Below are 24,813 nucleotides of genomic sequence, written 5' to 3'. Positions count from 1 at the left end.
TACGAAGAGAATTCTGGGTAATATGCTAATTCTATGGTGTCTGCTTTGGGAGGAGCTGGAAATAAAAATATTAGTTTTCCAAAGTGGTTGGGCAACTTAACATTTCCACCAGTAACATGGGAGCTTTCTGATTTCTTGGATCCTCACTAACGATGTTACTGTTTTTATTTTAGCCACGCTAGTATGTGTAAAGTGGTTTCCTGTGGTTTTCATTGGATTTTCAATATCTCTAATGTCTAACAGGTTTGAATACCTTCTCTTTTTTTGCACTTATTGACCATTTGTGTATCTTCTTTGGAGAAATACCTATTTGAATTCTTTGCCCATTTTTTACTTGGGTCATTTTATTTTTTATTTTTTATTTTTTTTTTTAAAGATTTTATTTATTTATTTGACAGAGAGAAATCACAAGTAGATGGAGAGGCAGGCAGAGAGAGAGAGAGGGAAGCAGGCTCTCTGTCGAGCAGAGAGCCCGATGCGGGACCCGATCCCAGGACCCTGAGATCATGACCTGAGCCGAAGGCAGCGGCTTAAACCACTGAGCCACCCAGGCGCCCCAACTTGGGTCATTTTAATTGTGTTGTTTAGTTTGAGTTGTAAAGGTTTTTTCTTATCAGACATGATTTACAGAATTCCTCCCATTCTGAGGGCTGTATTTTCACTTTATGGATGAGGTGTCTTTCAAAGAACAAAAGCTTTGATGGAAAATTTATTTTTCTTGCTTGCTTGTTCTTTTGGGTGTTGTAACTAAGAAATCACTGCCTGGGTGCCGTGATGGTGCAGCTGGTCGAGCATCCAACTGATCTCAGGGTCATGAGACTGAGACCCAAGTGCGGCTCTGCACTCAGTGAGGAGTCTGCCTAAGACTCTCTCCCCGTCTCCCTCTGCCCTCCCCTGGATGCACATACTCTCCTTCTCAAAAATAAGTAAGTCTTTAAAAAAAAAAAAATGAAAAAGAAAAAGAAAGAAAGAAATCCCTGACTAATCCCACAGTCATGACGTTTTGCATCTATGTTTTCTTCTAAGAATTTTGTAAATTTAGCTCTTACATTTAGGCCCTTGATCCATTTAGAGGTTTTTTGGTTTTTTTTTTAAGATTAAAAAAAAAAAATTATTTGACAGAGACAGACACAGCAAAAGAGGGAACACAAGCAGCAGGGGAAGTGGGGCAGGGAGAAGCAGGCTTCCTGCTGAGCAGAGAGCCAGACGCGGGGCTCGATCCCAGGACTCTGGGATCATAACCAGAGCCTAAGGCAGACACTTAACACGCCACCCAAGTGCCCCTAGTTATTTTTATTTTTAAAAAAATATTTTATTTATTTATTTGACAGAGATCACAAGTAGACGGAGAGGCAGGCAGAGAGAGAGAGAGAGAGAGGGAAGCAGGCTCCCTGCTGAGCAGAGAGCCCGATGGGGGGCTCAATCCCAGGACCCTGAGATCATGACCTGAGCTGAAAGCAGAGGCTTAACCCACTGAGCCACCCAGGCGTCCCCCTAGTTATTTTTGTATATGGTGGGAGACAGGGGTCCAACTTAATTTTCTTTTTAAAGATTTTATTTTATTTATTTGAGAGAGAGAGTGAGAGAGAGCATGAGAGGGGAGAAGGTCAGAGGGAGAAACAGACTCCCCATGGAACTGGGAGCCCAATGCAGGACTCGATCCCGGAGTCCCGGGATCATGACCTGAGCTGAAGGCAGTCGCTCAACCAACTGAGCCACCCAGGTGCCCCCAACTTAATTTTTTCCATGTGGATATGCAGTTGTCTCAGAACCATTCATTAAAAGAGACTGTTCTTTCCCCACTGGGCTGTCTTGTTGAATACCAACTAATCAGAAATTAACAAGTTTACTTCTGGACTCTTAGTTTTGTGTATGTGTATGTGTATGTGTGTGTGTATTTTTTTTAAAGATTTATTAATTTTAGAGAGAGAGAAAAAGAGCAAGCAGGAGAAGGGGCAGAGGGAGAGAGAGGGAGAGAGAGAATCCTGAAGCAGACTCCTCGCTGAATTCAGCGCCCAACACAGGGCTGGATCCCAAGATCCCAAGATCATGACCTGAGCTGAAATCAAGAGTCAGCCACTCAAATGACTGAGCCATCCTGGTACCCCTATACTCTCTGTGTATTTCTCCGTCTATGTATTTATACTTATGCCAATACGACACTAGCTTGACACTACAGCTTTGGGACATGAGACTCCTCTAATTTTGTTCGTTTTCCAGTTTGACTATTATAGATCTCTTGCATTTCTAAATGAATATTAGGATTTGCTTGCCAATTTCTACAAAAAGAGCAGCTGGGATTTTGAAAGGGCTATTGTTGAATCTATAGATCAACTTAGGAAGTACTGTCATTTAAAAAAAAAAACGATTTTATTTATTTATTTGACACAGAGAGAGAGAGAGAGAGAGAATAAGTAGGCGGAGAGGCAGGAAGAGAGAGGCGGGGAGGGAAGCAGGCTCCCCACTGAGCAGAGAGCCCGATGTGGTGCTTGACCCCAGGACCCTGGGATCGTGACCTGAGCTGAAGGCAGAGGTCTTAACCCACTGAGCCACCCAGGCGCCCTGCAAGTACTGTCATCTTAACAATACTAAGTCCTCTGACTCATGAGCACAGATACCTTTCCATTTGATTAGGTCTTCTTTCTGCTTTTTTTGTACATTTTTTTCTTGGGTAGAACGCAGTAAATATTGTCAAAATATTGAGCTGGATTGACAAGGCAAGGCAAAGCAAGTAGTGAATAAACACATTTAGAAAAAATGATACAGCTCCTAATCTCAATAAGAATAAATAATGTTTCTTCCCTCTCTAATTCCCCTAGAAATGTGTTTTTAAATACATTAAAATGTGTTGGAAAGGTTATACTGAGTGTTGACAAGACTATGGAACGCTCAAGATGTTACTAGTGAAACTGTGAACTGAGACTTTGTAAAAATGGCAATATATGCTGAATGTAAGCTTATGTCTATTCTATGACCTGGCAATTCCATTCCTAGGTACAAACACAGAACAGAATTGTGTGCCATAAGATAATACAAGACAGCCACTCTTAATAACAGCGCAAATCAGGAAACGACTAAAAATGTCCATTAGCAGAATGAATAACTAGTAATATATTCTAACAATATTTATTGTTTGATACTAGGTAGTAATGCAAATGAACCATATTTTTCCACCCAAATGTGCACATAAATTTCAGAAGACATATGATGAATAATATATACCAGATTCAAAAGAGTGATAATATGTATTGCATGGATGTTTCCATTTATATGAAGTTCAAGAATAGGCAAAACTAATATACAGTGATAGAAGTCAAAATAGTGTCGAAATTATCTTTAGCAAGGAGGAATGGAGACTGGAAAGAGGCACAAGATAGCCTTCTGGGAAACTGGAAACGTTCTAATCTCATGTTCTGATTGGTGGTTAGACAGGTGTATTCAGTATTCACTGAACTGTATGCCTAAGATTTGTGCATGTTATTGTAGGAATGTTAATACTTTAAGTAAAAATAAGCATTTAAATACTTGGAAAATCAAAGGAAGTTAAAAAAACTGGAATGAGATTAAATTTCTGATAACTCAATTTATATCTTAAATACCCAACTACTATATAATAATCACGCTTAAAAAAAAAATCACCCTTTTACTTAAAACACACACACACACATACACACACCACAGAATTATCTAGATATTATGGGGTGGTCTCAGGCATTCTCCTGCCAGCCTTTGTTATTTAAGACAAACCTGGAAAAATATTGAAATTTTTGGTGCTGGGTGTTCCAGGAATTTCTAAGACAGGGGAAGTGTTATGAAAACAGTACTTACGGAGTTAAAGCCCTTGCCTAGAGGCAGGAAATGAAAGCATAAAGGGGCTGGCCCTTCCTTTCTCTTTTTAAAAAAACCATATGAATGAAGGCACAAATCAGACAATACTAACCATACAAATATTTATTTTCCACCTGTGCATCTGCTTTCATTCTCACAAAGTCATTTTCCCTAGATATTTTAGCATTGGGTTTTTCTTCTACATATTTTGCAAGAGGGAAAAACTAAGGAAAGGCTAGCACAAAGTATTGCTAACAAGTCTGGTCCTCACTGCCTACTGGACAAATGCCTTTAGGAGAACTATGGGGCATTATAACTGGAATTATCAGCGTGTGATGGGGCACAGAAATACTCAGCAGAGAACAAGTTAAAAATGAAGCTACTGTAGGAATGCAGTAGGAGCAAGGGTTTGCTGGAGAGATGAATTTGGGATTAAAAAAGCTTAAACATCTCTGGGTGAGCGTAATATTATCAATTCACAGAAAAACAGAGTCTCTTGAGACTGTGTTTTCTAAGAAAGACTCAAATCTGAAAACCTGACCATGAAATATGGTAATGTTGGCAAAATATTAATTTCTTAGGACTAATGCTTTTGATAAATTAGAAGAGAAGGATGGGTTCTTTTGGAAAGTGGAAGGTTTGACTTTGATTTTAAACTGGGTAAAGCTGAGCAGAGGGAGCAGATGCACACAGTTCAGGGAAGGCCGGACTTGCCCCAAGACTTAAGATATTCCTGAACTAAATAAACCCTAGGTAAACAGAAGATTCCTTACATGTGCAAGCATATCCTTTAATGGGGAGAATTGCTGGGATTCCTGACTCTACTTAATCAGGAAATCAGAGTTCTAAAAATAATTTACTTCTTCCAAGAAAGAGGAAGTGTGTTGGCAACTGAACATTTAGATTTGATAACCAACAGTAATAAAAAAATATTCTGAAGTCTCCTGGGGTTTTCAGGAGCCTAAAGGAAAACAACTGAATGTTGAATCTGCATTAAACTGATCCTTACTTCTAAAAAAATATGTACATCTATAAAAGTCTCAATAAAACATGTTTGTTTCACACCATATTACTACTCCATATAAATGATGAACTATTTCATCAAATTCAGTATTGTCAATTAAAAGAAAAGTGCTCAGATTTGAGAAAATGACCAATTTATATTGTTCACCAAGAGTTAAAACTGTGCATATACAGTAGCTGTGTGCGGATTTTTTTAAGTCTGCTAAAATTGGGGCGCCTGGGTGGCTCAGTGGGTTAAGCCTCTGCCTTTAGCTCAGGTCATGATCTCAGGGTCCTGGGATCGAGCCCTTCATCGGGCTCTCGGCTCAGAAGGGAGCCTGCTTCCCGCACCCCCTTGCCTGCCTCTCTGCCTACTTGTGATCTCTCTCTCTCTGTTAAATAAATAAATAAAATCTTAAAAAAAAAAAAAGTCTGCTAAAATAAAATTGGATGTTTATTGCTTTTTCTCCTGGCTGCAGCAAAAAAATCACTATAAACTCTGTCTTTTCAAATGAGCTGCATTAAAACCATACTTTCTCGGGGCGCCTGGGTGGCTCAATGGATTGGGCGGCTGCCTTTGGCTCAGGTCATGATGGCAGGGTCCTGGGATCGAGCCCCGCATCGGGCTCTCTGCTCAGCAGGGAGCCTGCTTCCCCCCGCCTGTCTCTGCTTGCTTCTCTGCCTACTTGTGATCTCTCTCTCTCTGTCAAATAAAATAAATTAAAAACAAAACAAAACAAAAAAACCCCCATACTTTCTCAAGACAAAACTCGTTTCAAAATCTTCAAAGTGTTCAGATATCAAAGACAAATAGAGGTTTTTTTTCATTAATTGTAAGGAGAAACAAGAGATCCAGTTGTTGTTTTTGTTTTAAGATTTTATTTATTTGTCAGAGAGAGTGAGCGAGAGAGTGAGCAAGGAAGCGAGCATAAGCAGGGAGAAGAGCAGGCAGAAGCAGAAGCAGACTCCCTGCTGAGCAAGGAGCCCGATATGGGACTCGATCCCAGGACCCTGCAATCATGACCTGAGCCAAAGGCAGACACTAAACTGAGCGACCCAGGTGCCCCTCAAGGTTCTTTATACTCTTAACGGTTTCCATTAAGTAAGTCCAGAAGCAGAAATGTGCACACATCCCAAAGCATCTTCTTCATTGGTTTCCTGTGCTTTCTTTGCATTCTGGTCCTCTTTTGCCTTATCTACTAGTGGTATTAACTGCTGGTGTTCTGCTAGAGTCTTTAATGATTCCAAAATGAAAGGCAGATAATTATACTTCCTTTTGATATTTTCAAATCTTTTTAGTTTCTGTATATCTTCTTTAATAAGCATCTGGTTTCTGGGAACCTCTGACTGAACAGCAGTTATATTATTACCCTGATCTGTATCCACTGGTTCCTCAGCAAATTGTCTTTGTAACTCCGCTATCTTCTCTTCATATATCATTTTTTATCAGATACAATGCCCATTAAGTTAAATCAAATTTCACCTTTGCCGTACTTTTGTACCCTTTTTTCTATGACTAGCCTCACTGCACTGACCCAGTCATCCGGAGGCGCGTACAGAAACCAATCAGTCCTTCTCTTCATCCCCCTAATTAATGCAATCTTCCATTTACAGGAACATAACTGACAAAGTGAAAAGCATCTTCTTTTGCTGATGTCTTTGCACCAAATTCAGACATCTGCTGTCTGGCGAAACTGTTGTGTACGTGTCAAATCACATCTGAACTGTTGAGTGCCAAACCTTTCATAGCTGCATCAAAACTTTGTGAAAATTCTTGAAACTCTGATGAAGTCTCTCCTAAACAGACACCTTGATGGGTACAGTTCAATAACACCCTTACTATGGCTCGAGTAGCACAAGCATCATTAATTACCTGCTTGGCAAATATATCGTGTCAGGTCCGGAGTCCTGAACTACCGAGCCTGCTGGTTCTTCTCCTGGCTGCCACTTGAAAAGAAAAATTAACCCATCAACTGGCTTTAACTCTTCAAAATTCTCAGGCTCTAAACTCCTTAATTCTTCCACTTGGGCTCTTTGGCAACCAAATTCTTTAGTGAATTCCGTGAAGATCCTAGGGTCCCTTTTCACGAGGCACCACTCCCTAGTACTGCCTGTCATGGCCTAGGCCACAAAACGCCCTGGCTGCTACCTCAGGCTCTGTCCACCTCCCAACAACGGCCACGGGCCACTGATCTCAGCGAACCTGCCACTGAGCTCCTTATTTAGCCCCTCGTCATCCTGCCTGCTCCCCCCATAGCCTGCTTCAGTGGATAAGTGTCTACCTTCAGCTCAGGTCACAATCCCAGGGTTCTGGGATAGAGCCCTGGGTCAGGCTCCTTGCTCAGCGGGAAGCTTGTTTCTTCCTCTCCCACTCCCCCTGCTTGTGTTCCCTCTCACTGGGCCTCTGTCAAATAAATAAATAAAATCTTTAAAAGAAAAAAAGGAAAGGAAGAAAGAGAGAAAGAGAAAGAAAGGTAAACACCTGAAGTTGTTGAATTTGGAGACTACTAACATTTTTTTGAAACCTTATCTAACTTTAAGATACAAAACTGTTAAAAAAACAATAGTACATGAAAATAAAGGATAAAAATTTCATTTATTTTAGTGTCTATTTGGTAGAAATACAGGAGACAGAGAAGTAGCATCATAGTCTTTACACTAAAGACAAAAATCTCACCAGGAAGACTACAGAGAAAGGGAAGAATGCATCGTGTGCTAGGCAAACAGGCATGAAACAAACGGATGCTGAGTATCCACCATTGTGTGCCAGACATCCAGGCCCTGGACACACTGTATGGAACAAAAGAGACAAAACTGCAAGAGGCGTACATTCCGATGTGGGAGGGTGGACAATGAGAAAATAAATACCCCACTCAGCTGGTGTGTGAGAAATGACCTGGTGAGCCAAACACGATCTCCACAAAGTGCACGGCCCAGAAGCAGAAGCACACCTGCCATTTCCTAGGGCAGAGTGAACCAGCAGGTGGGAACAGAGCCAGTCAAGGGAGTGTATGGTACAGAAGGTCCACAAGGGGCCAGATAACAAGGGATTCACAGTCTTCACTGTAAGGAAGGCTCTGACTCTGACTCTGACTTTGAGAAGCAGAAGAGTCCCTGGGAGAATTCTTGAACAGAAGATTGATAAGCTCTCTGTTGTTTCCACAGGATCACCCTGACCGCTGCATTTAAAAAGAGGTGAGGACAGAAGCAAAGAGGTCGTGGGAGAGGACAGTGGCTTGGACTAGGGTGACAGCAACAGGTACGAAAAGCAGATGGGGGGTATATTTTGAGGGTAGATAGAAATGTTGCAAATCGTTAAAGCGCATAGAAGATACATAATAAATATTTAACAAATGAATGAATCCTGGATAGGAAGAACAATCTGGACTAGAGTACTCAGGAAAGATATCCAAGAGTCATCACGCCGCACTGAACTCTCTGCATGGAGGTCTCCTATTCCTCATTTTCAGCATTGTTTATTTATCTTAATTCTTCCAAATAATTTTTTCTTGATCCTCCTATAAATAGTAAATCCATGTGAAAATAGAAGTCTAAGTTAAGCCAATAACAGTGGGGATACAGAGTAGCAGACAGGTTCAAAGATATTAAGGAGGCACAATCTAAAGGCCCTGGTGATTAAATATATGGAATGTAGAAGCAAAGAAAATGTAACAGTGATTTCTTGTTTGGACAACTTCATAAATAGTGATGCCATTATTTGAGGGAACACAAAGAAAAAGCATGTCTGAGGGCAAACAAATGGAAAAGCCTAAAAACTTTAGAGAAACAAAACTCAATTTGGGGGCTCAAGTATTTTTAAAGTCTAAAGGGTTAAAATTAAGTAGGTCAAGCCTACTACTTCTAAACTTAGATTGGCATATTTAAAGTTAATTACTGTTTGGAATGATGAGAAGATTCTGGAAATGGACAGTGGTAACGGTTGTACAATGGTGTAAAATGTACTTAATGCCAGTGAACTGTAGACCCCAAATTAGCTAAAATGTTAAAAAATTTAAAAAATTTTAAAAAAGCTAAAATTTAAAAAATTTTATGTTACATATATTTTACCACAATGTTCACTCGCTAGAGGTCAAGGTTCTTTTTAATGAGATATTAATTCACATTCTATACAGTTCACCCATTTAAAACATGCAATTCAATGTTTTTAGTATATTTGCAGAATTATGCAACCATCATAATCATTAACTTTAGAACATTTTTATTGCCCCCCCCCAAGAAACCAGCACACATCGGCAATCAATCATTCCCATTTCATCCCAATCTTCCAGCCTATATGTCAGGTATAAACAATACTTTTTTTGTTTTTGAAGAATGCAATATAATTTATCCCAAACTCACTTTTTTCTATGTAAATAAAAGACTTAAGGGATAAATTCGAAAAAAGTCCACACCTCTTAAAACCCTAAGTCCTTCTCCACCATTAGCTTGGTGGTAAATACACAGCTCTACTAACAAAAATTCCTGGACAATTTTTCTGCATTTTAGATGAAAATCATACAAATCACTAAATATGAGCAATTTGTTTTTCATTTCCATTTTGTTTTGTTATTTACTATCAAGATTTTGTGTATTTCTAAGCTTGAAAAACTTCAAAGGAACCAAGAGCACAATGAAAGATGAAGGACAGCGGCACCTGGGTGGCTCCGTGGGTTAAAGCCTCTGCCTTCAGCTCAGGTAATGATCTCAGGGTCCTGGGATCGAGCCCTGCATGGGGCTCTCTACTGACCAGGGAACCTGCTTCCCCTCCCCTCCCTGCCTGCCTCTCTGCCTACTTGTGATCTCTGTCAAATAAATAAATAAAATGTTAAAAGAAAGAAAGAAAGATAGATAGATAGATAGATAGATGAAGGACAGAAGTAAAAAAAAAAATTAGGTTATGGAAAAATTCCTGTAATTCCTAAGACATGTCTCTACTCTGTACGTCATTAATTTGTTCTTTTTATAAGTTTCTGTTTCTGTTCTTACACCTTTCGTGTGTGGTCTCCTAACCTCAAAACAAACTGCAAACTCTGAGGGCAAATACATTTTTCTCCCCAGCATGTCCCCCCAAAATATACAAACATTCAAGTTGGTCTGAGAAAATGGAAACCCTTTTATGTGTTCAAATTAATTCGGATTTACAGCTGAATTACCTATATTCAATTACAGTAAGGCAAATAATAATGAAATATCTCATATACAAAAAGCATTCTGACATCTGAATCTTGACATCCAGGTTCAAATTCTGGCTCCATCACTTGTAACTTTGCGACCTTGGGTAAGCAGCTTAACCTCTCTGCTGCTTCACTTTATAAAGGAAGGAGAACTTTGTCTAATACTTGTTCTGAGAATTTATTTACACACTTAGAGCAGTGCTCAGTAGATAGTAAACACAGTAACATTTTCACTATTATCATTTCCCTCCATTCATGTATTTTTCCCTTAAAATTGTGCCATTTACATCTTCCACATTACATGATCTGACCCTCTAGCTTAGTTTTCAAAGATGAAATAAAGGGTCCTCTTGCTTTCCCTCATTGTTTCTAGTCCTCCACTTTCTAATCTCTTATCACACTCTTAACATGTAACACAGGACACAGCTGATATTACCATCACCACACATATATGACACACAGAAGTTTATAATTTATAACTACACCTCATATATTACATCCTCTACCATACACTACTGACTTTCCAAAGCTAGTTTTAACCAGTGTTCCCTGATCTCTGCCATCACATCACCCATTAATTGCCATCCAGATGAGGCCAATTACCTATGTAATTGGAGTATTCAAGATGGCAAGCAGAGGCCCTTATTTTTGAAAACCACTCCTCACCATAACAGGGATGGGACCTGGTCTCTACCAGGGCTACAGAGATTCTCTCCCCTAGTCTGAAACAGGCATACAGAGTTGCTTGTGCTGATGTTTTAAAACCTGAAACCATCAGAGAGCCATTTTTAAAGTAAGACATCAAAGCAGTAAAAACAGGTCTGAGAAAAACAGGAAATAATAACTTCACTGTTTCTTCCTAATTTCACTCCTGAGCTTTAGTCTGGACACTTCTGAAGTCAGACTATCTGGGTTTATGTTCTGGCTCCACCGTCGACTAGCTGTAAAGTTGTGGCTAGGTCACTTAACCTCTCTGAGCCCAGTTTCCTCATCTGCAAAATGGAATTGAAAATGACGATAATGATTTCACCTACTTTGTTAGCTTGTTTTAAGGATTAAGTTAAATAATACAGGCACAGTGCTTAATAAAATGCCTTGTACATGGTGTTTAAAAACTCAGTTTCAATTACTTTGTTTATATACGTAACAATTTACTATTTTTATTATTTTACTTATAACAATATTTTAAGGACTTATTCTTCTTTCTTCAAATTGGAAAAAAGCCAGGAAATAGGTGAGTATATATACTTTGTCTTCTAAGGAGGTACTAGAAATCTTGAGCAAAAAGAGAAAAAGAAAAAAAAAGAGAGAGAGAGAAAAAGAGAAGAAGAAAGACAAATGACTCTTCTACCTCGAAAACCTAATTAGATGCCAAAAGGGGCAGAATAAAAATTAATAAAATAAAACACAGAAGGTGTTAGGAGGTATTAAGAAATGCTAGGAAAATGTCGCTTATTTTGAGATTTCAAAAAACTGAATGTTTTGCCTTAAGAAGTTTTTGAAGATACCATGTCATTCTTCATGGCTGGCACATGGTAAGTAGTCAAAAAGTGATTGCTGAGTGAACGAAATCTTATTGTGCCTTAAACTAATTGGGGGGGAAGGGAGCCAAAATCAGATAAAAGAAAAGTAGTAAGAAGTTCTATCTGGATGTGTGAAAGATCAGATACCAATTAAAGGAATAATATGCCTTAAAAAGACTAAAAAAAATGTAACAAACACAGCTCTTATCTGCTAATAAAATAAATTTAACAACGTATTCTCAATTAACTGTGCAGATGGGGACAGAGTGAGGTACAGCAGTAATGGTGCTCAGATAAACAAAAAAGTCTCCATCTGAATTTGAAATTTACGTATTTTTTAATTTTTAAAGATTTTTATTTATTTATTTGACAGAGAGAGAAGCAGACCCCCCACTGAGCAGGGAGCCCCACGTGGAGCTCGATCCCAGCACCCCAAGATCATGACCTGAGCGGAAGGCAGACACTTAACTGACTGAGCCATCCAGCTGCTCCTGAAATATATTTTACTATCCAAAGCAGACTTACCTTATTGCTCACATTTTTATTTATTTATTTTAAAAAAGATTTTACTTATGTATTTGACAGAGAGACACACCGAGAAAGGGAACACAAGCAGAGGGAGTGGGCGAGGGAGAAGCAGGCTTCCTGCTGAGCAGGAAGCTGGATGTGGGACTTGATCCCAGGGCTCTGGGATCATGACCTAAGCTGAAGACAGATGCTTAATGACTGAGCCACCCAGAAGCCCCATACTGCTAACATTTAACTTTGGCAAAGTCCACAAAGGGCAGTTCTGCCAAGATGGGAAAAGACTAACACCATATCCCCTAACAATATTTAGGGGAAATGATACACATGTGTAGTTGCACAGGGAATCAGGATGACAAATGTGCCATAATCTATTTGCAAAACCAAAAATATATGAAACATGCAAAATCCACAAATAAGCAAAAATTAACTAAGAAGGTCTGTTTGCAAACACTTCATATATACAGAAGAACAAAAAATTCAACCCAAAGCAGCACATTCATCTGTCAAAGGTAACTTTTCCCAAGCAATGCCTTATCATGGCCTATTTTCATTTCAATTACTGTTTTGAGCTTAGAAATGAGAGAATTCTAGGTAGAGAGACTGCGCCATCTGGTTATAACGTGACCCCTTTCAGGAGGGTGAGGGATCTGCAAGCACATGTGTTCCAGCATAATCCTATGGAGATGTATGTTCAGACAGGCACAGAGGAGACTGCTTCTCCTCCTGAATCTCCTGTAATTATGGCAGGTTTCTGGTAATTCCACGGTTTCTTCTACTATCCTCACAATTCCCAGTTGCTACTCCCAGGCTGCAGTAACATCTGTGATGCCTGACACAGTATCAAAGGCCTTCACTAACTAATCCTACTTCTTGCTGATTGTTACTGGCTGAGTTCTCAGCACCTGCCTTGAAGAAACTTCCAGAAATCATGAAATGTGTGTCTGCACATCTGGCATACTCCATTCCTTAGTGTATGATAGTTCTATCACGTGCGCACATTTGCCGGCCATTACATACAGGTCAAAACTGATGTCAGTACACATAACACAAAAGAAAAAGAAGACACCACCAAGGCTCAAGTCAAGATGAGAATGAGCCTCCTGCCCAAGAGTTACCTGTGTTCTGCCAGGGCACAGGGCAAATCTCACTGGTCTGAAGTCAAGGAGGGGAACTGGCTGGACTCAACTCTCACCAACCATGGGCAGGAATTAACAAGGAACAGTAACAGAATGGCTTGTTTTATTTTTGTTTCATTTTCTAATACCTCAGAGAGAATTAACATTGTAATACATTAGTCTTATATGGGGTGCTATCAGATGAAGGTACCCACATGAAATGCTGGAAAAATATGGAACATTTCACTTATCATAATGACAAGATTCTGATATTCAAGCCAACTTGGATATGATCATTTGTTTAGGCATTGTTAGTGCCCTCATTTACAGAGAATGCACAAGCTGACAGTCTTCTCACAATGCGATTTCCTTCTCTCTCTCTCTCTTTTTTTAAGATCTTATTTATTTATTTGTCAGAGAAAGATTGAGCACAAGCAGGCAGAATGGCCGGCAGAGGCAGAGAGAAGCAGGCTCTCTGCTGAGCAAGGAACCCAACATGGGACTAGATCCCAGGACCTTGGGATCATGACCCAAGCTGAAGGCAACCGCTTAACCAACTGAGTCACCCAGGCAACCCGTGATTTCCTTCTCTTTGTTCTTCTTAAGCACTATAAACACACAGGGTAGGGGAGGTATCCTAGCAGGACTCACCTGTTTTCTGTTCTACCCAAACTACGGAGTACAGTCCAACAACCCTAGATCAAAACTGACCCCGGTAACTGCTAAAAAGGCAGTAAGCATTCTCATTTTCTTCCTTCCCATAACTACCAAACTCTTCTAATCAAGTGGTATTGCTAAAAAGGAGTGACAGTGATAAATCCGTAGACCACGTGCCAAACGGCCGACACGGGCTATCCACGCACACACAATCATAGAGATCGTACTTTCTGTGACCTATTTGTGATATCTGGGTTTTGAAAATGAGCATGGGTCAGTTTTATAAACAAAATAAAGAATAAAAATAGATGAATACATTCACATTGGCATTAAAAATCGTGCATTTTGGATCCTGAAGACTGATCCCTGAGCAGCAATAATGCATTCGTGGTACAGATGATCTACTTTCTGGCAAACTGCCCAGGGTGTAAACATCATGATCGGGACCAACTAAAAATCAACGAACACACAGACACTAAAATATAAAGTTAACTAACTTAATATTATAAAAACGGTTTACATTTGAAGAGAACCAGAGTTTAGAACCCAAAACTGTGTCCTCACTGCCAAGCACAATATGGAGGAGGAAAAAACAACAGGCCTAGTACAGAATTCACTCACTCATTTATTTCTACTGAGCCTGGAAAACTTTGCAGGCAAATGTTAGTATTTAAAAAAGCATCAAGAATGCTGGGACGGCTGTATGTCAACCTGACTGAGCCACAGTGACCAGACATAGAGTCAAGCAGAATTTGGGTGTGCTTTGTGAGTATGTTTTGGGTGAGATTAACATTTGAATTGGTGGACTGAGTAAACCTGAGTAAAGACTGTCGGGGAGGTGGGGGGCACCTGGGTGGCACAGCTGGTGAAGCTCCAACTCTTGGGGTTTCAACTCAGGTTATGAGTTAGGGTTGTGAGATTTGAGCCCCGTGGTGGGCTCTATGCTCAGTGCAGTGTCTGCTTAAGACCCCCTCTCCCTCAACTCTGCCATCTTCCCCAGCTCTCTCTAAAATAAGTAAATTAACCTTTAAAAAAAAGGGGGGAGCGGGGGGACTGTCCTCCCTAATGTGGGTGGGCTTCATCCAATCGTTTGAAGGCCTCGGGAGAACAAAAGCGCCCTCTCAAACAGGAGGAAGTCCTGCCTGTGATGCCGGCACATCAGGTTTTTCCTGCCTTCAGACTTGAACTGAAGCATCAGCTCTTCCGGGGTCCTGAGATTAATGGTACTTGGACTAGAGACTAGAATTCTATCAGCTCTTTTGGGTCTGCAGCTTGCCAAATGCAGATCTTGAGACTTGAAAGCCTCCATAACTATGTGAGCCAATTTCTTATAATATCTTCTTTTCCGTTCTCCTTCTTCCTTTCTATAAAAACACCAAACAGGAAAAGCCCAGCAAATGCTTTATGATAATGATTGCAGCTTTGATGCCGCAGAAAGCTTAGGATCCTGTCCAGGAAACAGCCATCTATTCTTCTGACCAAGTTATCCCAAGCCCAGTGGGACTCAAGGGATACTTAATAGAATATTTTCTTTCTTTCTTTTTTTTTTTCTTGAAGATTTTATTTATTTACTTGACAGAGAGAGACCGCGAGAGAGCGAACACAAGCAGGGGGAGTGGGAGAAGGAGAAGCAGGCTTCCTGCTGAGCAAGGAGTCCAGCCTGGGGCTTGATCTGAGAACGCTGGGATGATGACCTGAGCTGAAGGCAGATGTTTAAGGACTAAGCCACCCAGGCGCCCCAACAGAACAATTTCTTAAACAATGGCCACACTTTTACTCAGACGTTAAAAATAATCCCCAGCTGCTGTTAAAGCTAGTCATCTTCTACTATCATCTTTCTACTTCTCTCCTCAAATGGTCACCATCCCCACTGTTAATGTTTGAAGAATCAGCACAGAATTAGAAAGAGTACTAACCCATACAATTACTGTACTTCATTTAAACAGTTTTGATTATAAAGAAGAGATAAGAACCCCCTCCCATACCAAACACAAAAGCTAGGTACTTCCTTTACCCTTCATCAATGGCAAAAAATAGGGCTTGAGGGAAGACCTCACCCTGCCATCTGTGGGGTGCTGTTTAGGAATCACAGAATGGTACACATTATTCAAATCACATATAGCAGCATCTGAGACCAAAAATCTTATAGCCCTACTCTCTGTACATTCCTACAAGACCAGAGTATGCTAAAGAATTAAAAACTGAGTACGTGCAGTAAAGGTAAAGATCCATTAATGGAGAAAAGAAAACCTTTCTAGGAATAGAGGCAAACACTTAGTACTTGTTACAAATTTTGATAACTTTCGCTTACCTTATGAATCTTACGAGTACCTAGGTACCAAAGTTGATTTCCATGCCAACAGAAATATACTGACAATTAATAAGGTTAAGCCACAAAGGAACTTCCACTCCATATTATTATTTTTACCTTTTCACATCTAGATGATACCTTAGTGTAGAGGCTGGCAGAACAGTGATGAATTCTTAACTAAGTCATCTAAGTTTCTTTCCTAAAGCAGCAGCACCTCACGTTTCTCAATTATCCGTGGTCACCTCCTATGGACAGCTCTAAAGTGGGTGGAGAAGGCAGCAGACAACACTTTCCACTCATCACAGCACTCTGTAGATCAACAGGTTGTACATTTGCCACAAGTACCCAGTCAGGAAGTACTGGGAGGAGTAGGATCTCATAGCTTACTGGAAAGGGGAGAGAGGGACAAAAGAATGCCTAAACACACCAATCAACTGCCATTAAAGGTCCTCCTTTGTTCTTTAACTTCCACGTGAACAGCTGCAGAATTTCAACCTGCAGATTGAAATTAAGATCGCTATGCCTAAAAGTATCTTCAAGTACTAAATGGGACTAGGAAAGGAAGGGTGAGAGAGGAAAGCATGGGATGTGAAGAAAAAAATACAGTGAAGCTATTCCAACACAACCACACTGTGCTGGAATTTCAATTTATGAGTTCAGCTTTTTCACGTGATTTCAGAGAAGGAAGGATAAAGTAACCAGGAATGTTATCTAAAACAAAAATAAAGGCAATATTAGCTAGAAGGTAGGGCAGACTGATTTGAATAACACATTCCCCTTAAGTACCAACTAAATTGCACTAGAAAATCTTTGTTTGAAGGTCCTTATAAGAGACCCAAGGAATAGGAACATAAATGTACCCCTGACCCACTCTTTACAAGCAATTTTCGTACTCCACTGAACACTCTTGTAAAAGGGATATTTATAAGGGACTTCCAGAAAGCAGGAGCTCAGTAACTATTTAACACTGAAGCAAAATGAGTCAGGGGCTAGGTTCAGTATCTCCTAGAAGCAGCCACTATTTTGCTAGACTGGGAACAAATAAAGTGTTCAGCTCAGGCAGTTGTCAAGCTAATGAACATCAAAGTAGGCAGCCTGCCTCTCCCTCCCCTAGGGACACTGTTCCAAAGCAGACTTGGGTGTTTCGTCTCCCTACCAGATGCAGCCGAGTATCTGACTCTACTCCGAGTATCTGACTCTACTCCGGATCACTACCGCTCCTTCCCTCCCCTGCACCTAGAGTTTTTGCCAACAGCACACACTGCACAGTGACTCTCTAAAGCACCGCTTACCACCCTCTCTCGAGAGTGGCAGCTTAATCCTTTAATCAGTTTCAAGGCCCAAAACTAGGATTTCCTGAGGACTGCTACAGGATGTGCACCAAGCAGCAGGGGCTAAGGCTTCAAGATGTTCAAGAGTTTCAAAGAATGGTTGCCAAAGCACCGTCAAAAACAGACAGCCCTAAACAAAAGGAAGAAAGGAGGCCAAGTGCCTTCGAAAAATTAAGGAACTGAGTTTTATTTATTTTTTAAAGACTTTATTTGAGAGCGAGAGTGAAAATGAGAGAAAGAGAGAGAGCATGCGCATGGGAGGTAGGAGGGGGTGGCGAGGGAGGGAGACGCAGACTCCTTTCCGAGCAGGGAGACCAACAGGCCAGGCTTGATTTCAGGACCTTGGGATCATGACCTGAGCCAAAGGCAGGCGCTTAACCCACTGAGTCCCCCAGGCACCCCAAGGAACTGAGTTTTAAAGGGTGCCAGCTCACTGTCAGGACAGAAAGTCTGTATTTGTCCAAAGACTATCCTACTGTCCTTTGGGGCTGAACACATAACAAGCTAATTTTAGACCAAACTCCAGGAATGAGGAAATCTGTACCGTGCTCAAGCACCCACCTTCAGATAACGAGGGTCAGCAAATAAGGCAACTGCTGGTAAAGGCGAGGCTTGGAATGAACCCAGTAGTTGCAGAGGTGGAAGACAAGGCCATAGTGAGTTTCATGAGCGAAATCAGTATTGTACTTTTAAAAGTGTATAGCGGGCAAGGCCATCTGTAGGTTCCATACTAAAAAATTTGATTCTGAATTAACAGGCCATTTTAAAAAAGTGAAACAAAAATAAATGCACCTAGACTTAAAGAGCCAACCATGGGTCTCTGAATTCTTAATTCTCTTTCTCTCCTCCAAATTGATTTCTGAGTTCTCCACCTATGCCTCTGATTCATTGAGCAAGGATCATCAGCTCTCTAGAAGAAAGCATCAAATCGTCCAGATTTCCAAAAATGATGAAAACTGGCAACTTAGTTTTACCACCAAGTTCCTGTTCCACAAGCCAACATGTCGCTTATTTTTCTTTCAAAAGAAAGAGACCATATGTCTGGCCTTCCAATTTCCTTTCCTTCCCAAATTACCACCTCTCAGTAGAGAAGCTCTTGGTTTCCTTTGGTGTAAACAAGCCCAAACAAACAAACGGCCCTTAAATCCCTTAAAAAATTAGTCTGCATTTTAAACTGAGGTTTTCAGGGCAACTGGGTGGCTCAGTGGGTTAAAGCTTCTGCCTTCCGCTCAGGTCTTGATCCTGGGCTCCTGGGATCAAGCGGAGTCCTGCGTTGAGCTCTCTGCTCAGTGGGGAGCCTGCTTCCCTTCTTTCTCTCTGCCTGCCTCTCTGCCTACTTGTGATCGCTGTCTGTCAAATAAATAAATAAATAATCTTAAAGAAAAATAAAATAAAATAAACTGAAGTTTTCTTTAAAGTGCATACTCTAGGACCCTGTCCACTAAGACTTCGTGGTCGGTAGAGTGGACTAGAATCCTCATTTCTTTTTTTTCTTTTTTTTTTTTTTTAAGAATCCTCATTTCTAACAAGCACTACATCAGTGGTGCTCAACCCTGGCTACATACTAAGATCTGAGGTGCTTTTAAATAACATCCTGCAGGGGCCTCACCCTCTAGAAATTCAGAGGGTCTGTTAGGGGCCCTGACAACAGCAGTATGATTAATTTTGAAGCTTTCATCTGTGTAAGCAAGGTTAGGAACCACCACACTAACAGTGCCTCTGATGCAAGGTGGTCCATGGACAAAAGTTTGAGAACAGAGGCCCACAAGAGTATACCTGAGGTTCTTCTTCTTCTGAACCTCGCTCCACCACCAAAGCAGATGGCAGGCGGAGTAAAATATTTGGATAATTTTTTTTTTTTTTAAATCAATTCCTCTTCAGGGCGCCTGGGTGGCTCAGTGGTTAAGCCGCTGCCTTCGGCTCAGGTCATGATCTCAGGGTCCTGGGATCGAGTCCCGCATCGGGCTCTCTGCTCAGCGGGGGGCCTGCTTCCTCCTCCCTCTCTCTCTGCCTGCCTCTCTGCCTACTTGTGATTTCTCTGTCAAATAAATAAATAAATAAATAAATAAATAAATAAATAAATTCATTCCTCTTCACAAAGCTCTCAAATCTGGCAAGCCTTCAGAAGGGTACCTGGTTCTTAATGGAGATCAGAGTCCATACATCTTCTCACTTGCTTATAAATATTACGTATTCTTGTAGCAATAAATAGCAAAGCTGATGAAAAACTAGGGTCAAGTCTCTTAGACAAGGTCCTTCGAAATAATTCTGGGGGATAAAAGCACTTCAAATCATGCTGAGGTTTAGAAAGTTGTTCTACTTCAAACAAAACAGAGCCTGGATTATAAGGTTCACAAATTCAATCAAGTCGTAAGAATAGACTGAAGGAACGGTCCTAAGTTTCAGCTAAACGGTAACTGAATAAATCAAATTTGGGGGGGAAAATCTTTAAAATAAATCTCATTATGAAATATAAATAAGGTAATGACCCACTTCGGTCTTAAAAAGCAAACAACTCACGGTACTTTAATTAAGAATTAGTTTCTTGGGCGCCTGGGTGGCTCAGTGGGTTAAGCCGCTGCCTTCAGTTCAGGTCATGATCTCAGAGTCCTGGGATCGAGTCCCGCATCGGGCTCTCTGCTCAGCGGAGAGCCTGCTTCCCTCTCTCTCTCTCTGCCTGCCTCTCCATCTACTTGTGATTTCTCTCTGTCAAATAAATAAATAAAATCTTTTAAAAAAAAATTAGTTTCTTTATATCATCTTACTAAATCTCCAAAATGAGATACATCTAGTACAGGACTCCTTTCCTGTCCTAGGGGAACAACCTCAAACTCCTTTTTTATGCTTTGTACTAAGAAAAATATTCTACTAAATGAACAAGTCTACATTTGTTCAAAGGTTAGCTCCCAGGCCTGCCTGCTGCCTGTGGGCATCTTACTTAACAGCCAGCTTCAAACAAACTCTCAAACAAGGCACAAAAGGAGAGAGAAACAGATAGGTAAATGCCCACACAAGGCTTTCATTTGTCTGGCTGATCACTCACAACTAAATTTAGCTATGTTTTGGAAAATTAGCAGACCAGAAATCAGAAAATTAGAAAGAGTTCATGAATTTTTAATAATTTATGGTTTAATAATATGTTAATATTATTTAATAATATTAAAGTTTTAATAAAATGTTAAATGTTGGGCTGGCAGAAAGGGCTACTTAAGATGGCAAAAGTTCCCACCACAAGACCTGATCTCAGACAGGAGAACAAAGGCCCAAGCAGGAATCTGAGACCCTCCCGCCCTGGGCTCCAGTGGACCAATGGGACCCCGACGAGCAGGTGAAATATCCAAATAAGGAAAACTTGCCAAAAGACCCCTGAGCTCTCCCTTCCAGACCCCTCAAAAGCCCCCTCCTCCCTGCCTTCAGCGCGACTTCCAACTTCCGCCACTCTGCTTTCCAGAGTCCCAGAACCTCGCCCAAGGGTGCCCACCTCCTCCCTGCGCAACTTTCCTGGCTCCCCTTCTCCTGAGCCCTGAAACTTCGCCAGAGAGCGTTTTTAATAAATCTTGCCTTGCACCCACTTTGCCTGGTGTTGTGTTTATCTCGCCGGAAAAAACTTTACATTAAATATTCTTAATGCAACTTTAGAAGAAGTGGATGCGGTTCAAGAAAGCCACATTCCTTCTATTCAGAGACACGATATTGAGAAAACTTCTACTGTTTATGGGTGCAAATTTCTCCACCAAAAAAGTGGTCATATTGCTTGCTGACTTTAGAAAGCTTAAACCATTGGTTAAAAAGCCCTTTGGGCTAGATAATGATGAAGCTAATTTACGAAAGGAAAATCTTTCTTTTCCTTTGATAGCTGGTTATTTACAAGAGTGATAAGCTTCTTTTTTTTTTTTTTAAAGAGTGATAAGCTTCTATAGAAAAAAATCCACTTAGAAATATTGATAAGGAACATAAGATTAATAAGATCTGAGTTTGTTTCAAATAATTAGCTAGTTTTAAGGAAGTTTAAGATTTTGGTATGTGTGTGTTGGGGGGGGGCGTTCAGTAGTAAGGAAGGAGCTTTTTGGAGAGGAGACTTAAGGAGGAACCAGAGGAAGGGGGAATCTGAACAAAGGAAGAATTTGCCTGTGTCTCTAAGACCAGCCCTTCTCTGGAATCCTATCTTTACCACTAGATGGTGTACATTTTATCAAAGACAGAGATCATGCGTTGTTTAACCCTGCACTGGTCAACTGCAAACCCACCACAGGGTACAGAGGAGATGCTTGATGAATGTTTTATAAATGTGGAATCCAACAATTTTTTTTTAAGATTTTATTTATTTATCAGAGAGAGAGTGAGGGAGAGAGCGAGCACAGGCAGACAGAATGGCAGGCAGAGGCAGAGGGAGAAGCAGGCTTCCTGCCGAGCAAAGAGCCCGATGCGGGACTCGATCCCACGACGCTGGGATCATGACCTGAGCCGAAGGCAGCTGCCCAACCAAGTGAGCCACCCAGGCGTCCCAAGGAATCCAAAAATTTTTAAACAGCATCTTAGGCAGTCAATTAGAAAGACAGGAGGTAATCTAATCTGATCCTTGGTGTCAGATACAATGCTAAGCTATAAGTAATCAAAAAAACTGTGTTTGGGGCAGCTGGGTCGCTCAGTCATTAAGCATCTGCCTTAGGTCTGGATCATGGGCCCTGGGTCCTGGGATCAAGCCCCATATGGGGCTCCCTGCTCAATGGGAAGCCTGGTCTCCCTCTCCCACTCCCCCTGCTTCTGTTTCCTCTCTTGTTGTGTCTGTCAAACAAATAAATAAAATCTTTAAAACAAAATAAAAAAAACTGTGTTTATTAGAAGCCTTGATTTTTATTAACATGAACTTCTAACAGTGAAATGAACAAATTAGGTAAAAGCAGATAAATGAAGAAGAAAGTGGAAGCCAACAGTCCTGGGCTCAGAAAGCATTGGGGTGTCCAGGCTCTGCCCATCAGCCAAACACAACAAGTGGATATAACAGCTGTCAGCCACCTGCAGAGAAGCAGGAAATTCTCCCTGTGCCCGCCCTCCCCCACCAAGATTGTTTTAATAGTTTGCCTCCTTAGCAGGGGACTCGTGGAATGCTTTTTTGCTTTTTTTTTAAAGATTCTCAATTCTCCTAAATCAATTTTTGACAGTTCCTGGGATTCTCAAGTTGATCATTTAACACGTCATTAACAAGTCTATTATAGGAATTAATTCAAATGAGCAAAAACTAATTTTAATTAAATCTCAATCTACCCAAGGTATTCTTTTTTTCTCCTACACCAACAGGCACCTAAATAGGCCCAGTTCTTTCAAAAATAAGAAGTAGAAAAAGTGCAGTTTTCTGGAAAATTACCTGTCATTTAAAAAAAAGATTTTATTGGGGCGCCTGGGTGGCTCAGTGGGTTGGGCCTCTGCCTTCAGCTCCGGTCATGATCTAGGCATCCTGAGATAGAGCCCCGCACTGGGCTCTCTGCTCAGCAGGAGGCCTGCTTCTCCCCCACTCTCTGCCTGGCTCTCTGCCTACTTGTGATCTGTCTCCCTCTCTCTCTCTCTCTCTCTCTCTCTGTCAAATAAATAAATAAATAAATCTTTTTATTTTTTAAAAATATAAATAAATAAATAAATAAATAAATAAATAAATAAATAAATAAGATTTTATTTACGTTCTTGAGAGACAGATACACACTGGAGCCAGAGGGAGGGACAGAGGGATAGGCTGACTCCCTGCAGAGCAGGGAGCCTAAGGACACAGGGTTCTATCCCCCGATTCCGGGGTCATGACCTGAGCCAAAGGCAGACGCTTAAGCAACTGAGCCACACACGGGTCCCACTTGTCATCACTTTTAAATTAACCTAGTAAAGTGTACCTATTTATTTCGTTCCATGATTTGGCCATTTGATTTAACATCCACCTATGAAGCTTTAAGAACCCACCATTTTCTAATAGTTACGGATCACGTGTGCATTCATTCAGTTATTCAACAAATTTATCAAAAGCCTACTGGAAGTCAGACACTAAGCTGTGGGCTGTTCATGTTATTAATTACATCTCTCGCCAGAAGTAAAATACAACTAAGCACAGCTCTGGAAAATGGAAGAGCACAATTTTAGTTTCTTTACTCAGACATGTTTTTGCCTTGACTCGTAAATAGATCTTACAGCTAAATTTCCATTACTGGATGGATGTGTGTGTGCACGCGCGCGCGTGCGCACGCACGTGTGCATGAAGTGAAAGCTTTTTCTTCCCCCTTTACTGGCTTGCATTTAATTTACTTTTAACCCTTAAGTTTTTAAAAGTGAAATTAATCAAAAGGCAAGGGTCTGGGAAATTCTTTTCGAACACTTTCCCTAAACTCCAATTTTAGACACTTTGGAGTAAACCAAGATCTTCATTGTTGACAAGGTTTATGTGAGTTGCAGAAATTTCCCCCCTTTTAGCCTGTACTCCCCCATTCAATCTTGACTGCCACATTGAGACAGACAGAAAGCGCGAGGACTTTTTTCTTGCATCTCTAGTGGAAACCTTAGCAGCAGACAGGAACTGCTCCAGGTCTGTCAAATGGATGCATGAGAACATTTCTTAACAATCAACCATGTATACTTTGTGTGTATGTGTAAGCCTTACTTTCTGTCGTTTTATTTATTTATTTATTTATTTTTATCAACATATAATGTATTATTAGCCCCAGGGGTACAGGTCTGTGAACCACCAGGTTTACACACTTCACAGCACTCACCATAGCACATACCCTCCCCAATGTCCAGAACCCAGCCACCCTTCCCTACCCCTCACCCCCTGGCAACTCTCAGTTTGTTTTGTGAGATGAAGAGTCTCTTTATGGTTTGTCTCCCTCCTGATCCCATCTTGTTTCATTTATTCTTTTCCTACCCCGCAAACCCCCAACACTGCCTCTCAACTTCCTCATATCAGGGAGTTATGATATTTGTCTTTCTCTGATTGACTTATTTTGCTCCGCATAAGACCCTCTAGTTCCATCCAGGTCATCGCAAATGGCAAGATTCCATTTCTTTTGATGGCTGCATAGTATTCCATTGTATATATGCAATAGTATTTTAAGCAAGATGTATTTAAGATTTAAGCAAGATTTATTCCCATAGGTTTTCATGTACCGTGGAAGCTGATAACAAAAAAGTATTAGTCATAAAAGTAACATATTCATATGGTAAAATAAAATTCAAGCAGTTCAGAATATTAAATGTAATGTACAGAAGTCCCCCCTCCCCTCCTCAGCCAGCCACCTCCTTTCCCATCCCAGGAACCAGCGTCTCCTTCGGGCATCTCCGACAGCTAGCACTACAGAGCTCAATGTG

General features: G+C 40.8%; 1 protein-coding gene, 1 long non-coding RNA gene, 1 other non-coding gene and 1 pseudogene across 4 annotated transcripts in view; all 4 read right to left on the bottom strand.

Annotated features, from left to right (window-relative positions):
* SPTLC2 (serine palmitoyltransferase long chain base subunit 2) overlaps positions 1-24,813 on the bottom strand; it is a 113,571-nt gene that overhangs the window by 24,353 nt on the left and 64,405 nt on the right. The gene's annotated exons all lie outside the window — the stretch shown is intronic.
* Positions 1,168-24,146, bottom strand: LOC116591694. The gene is made up of 3 exons (XR_004286122.1): positions 23,230-24,146; positions 10,874-10,880; positions 1,168-1,187 (listed from the first exon to the last, which is right to left on the bottom strand). It is a non-coding gene; the product is annotated as an uncharacterized LOC116591694 (long non-coding RNA).
* Positions 5,850-7,168, bottom strand: LOC116591693 (annotated as a pseudogene).
* On the bottom strand, positions 23,919-24,050 carry LOC116592248. The gene has a single exon (XR_004286412.1). It is a non-coding gene; the product is annotated as a small nucleolar RNA SNORA31 (small nucleolar RNA).

This window comes from Mustela erminea, chromosome 5 (genome assembly GCF_009829155.1).
Source record: "Mustela erminea isolate mMusErm1 chromosome 5, mMusErm1.Pri, whole genome shotgun sequence".
NCBI lineage: Eukaryota > Metazoa > Chordata > Mammalia > Carnivora > Mustelidae > Mustela > Mustela erminea.
The sequence above is the reverse complement of the archived record's forward strand: the minus strand, read 5'-3'. Positions and strand labels throughout refer to the sequence as shown.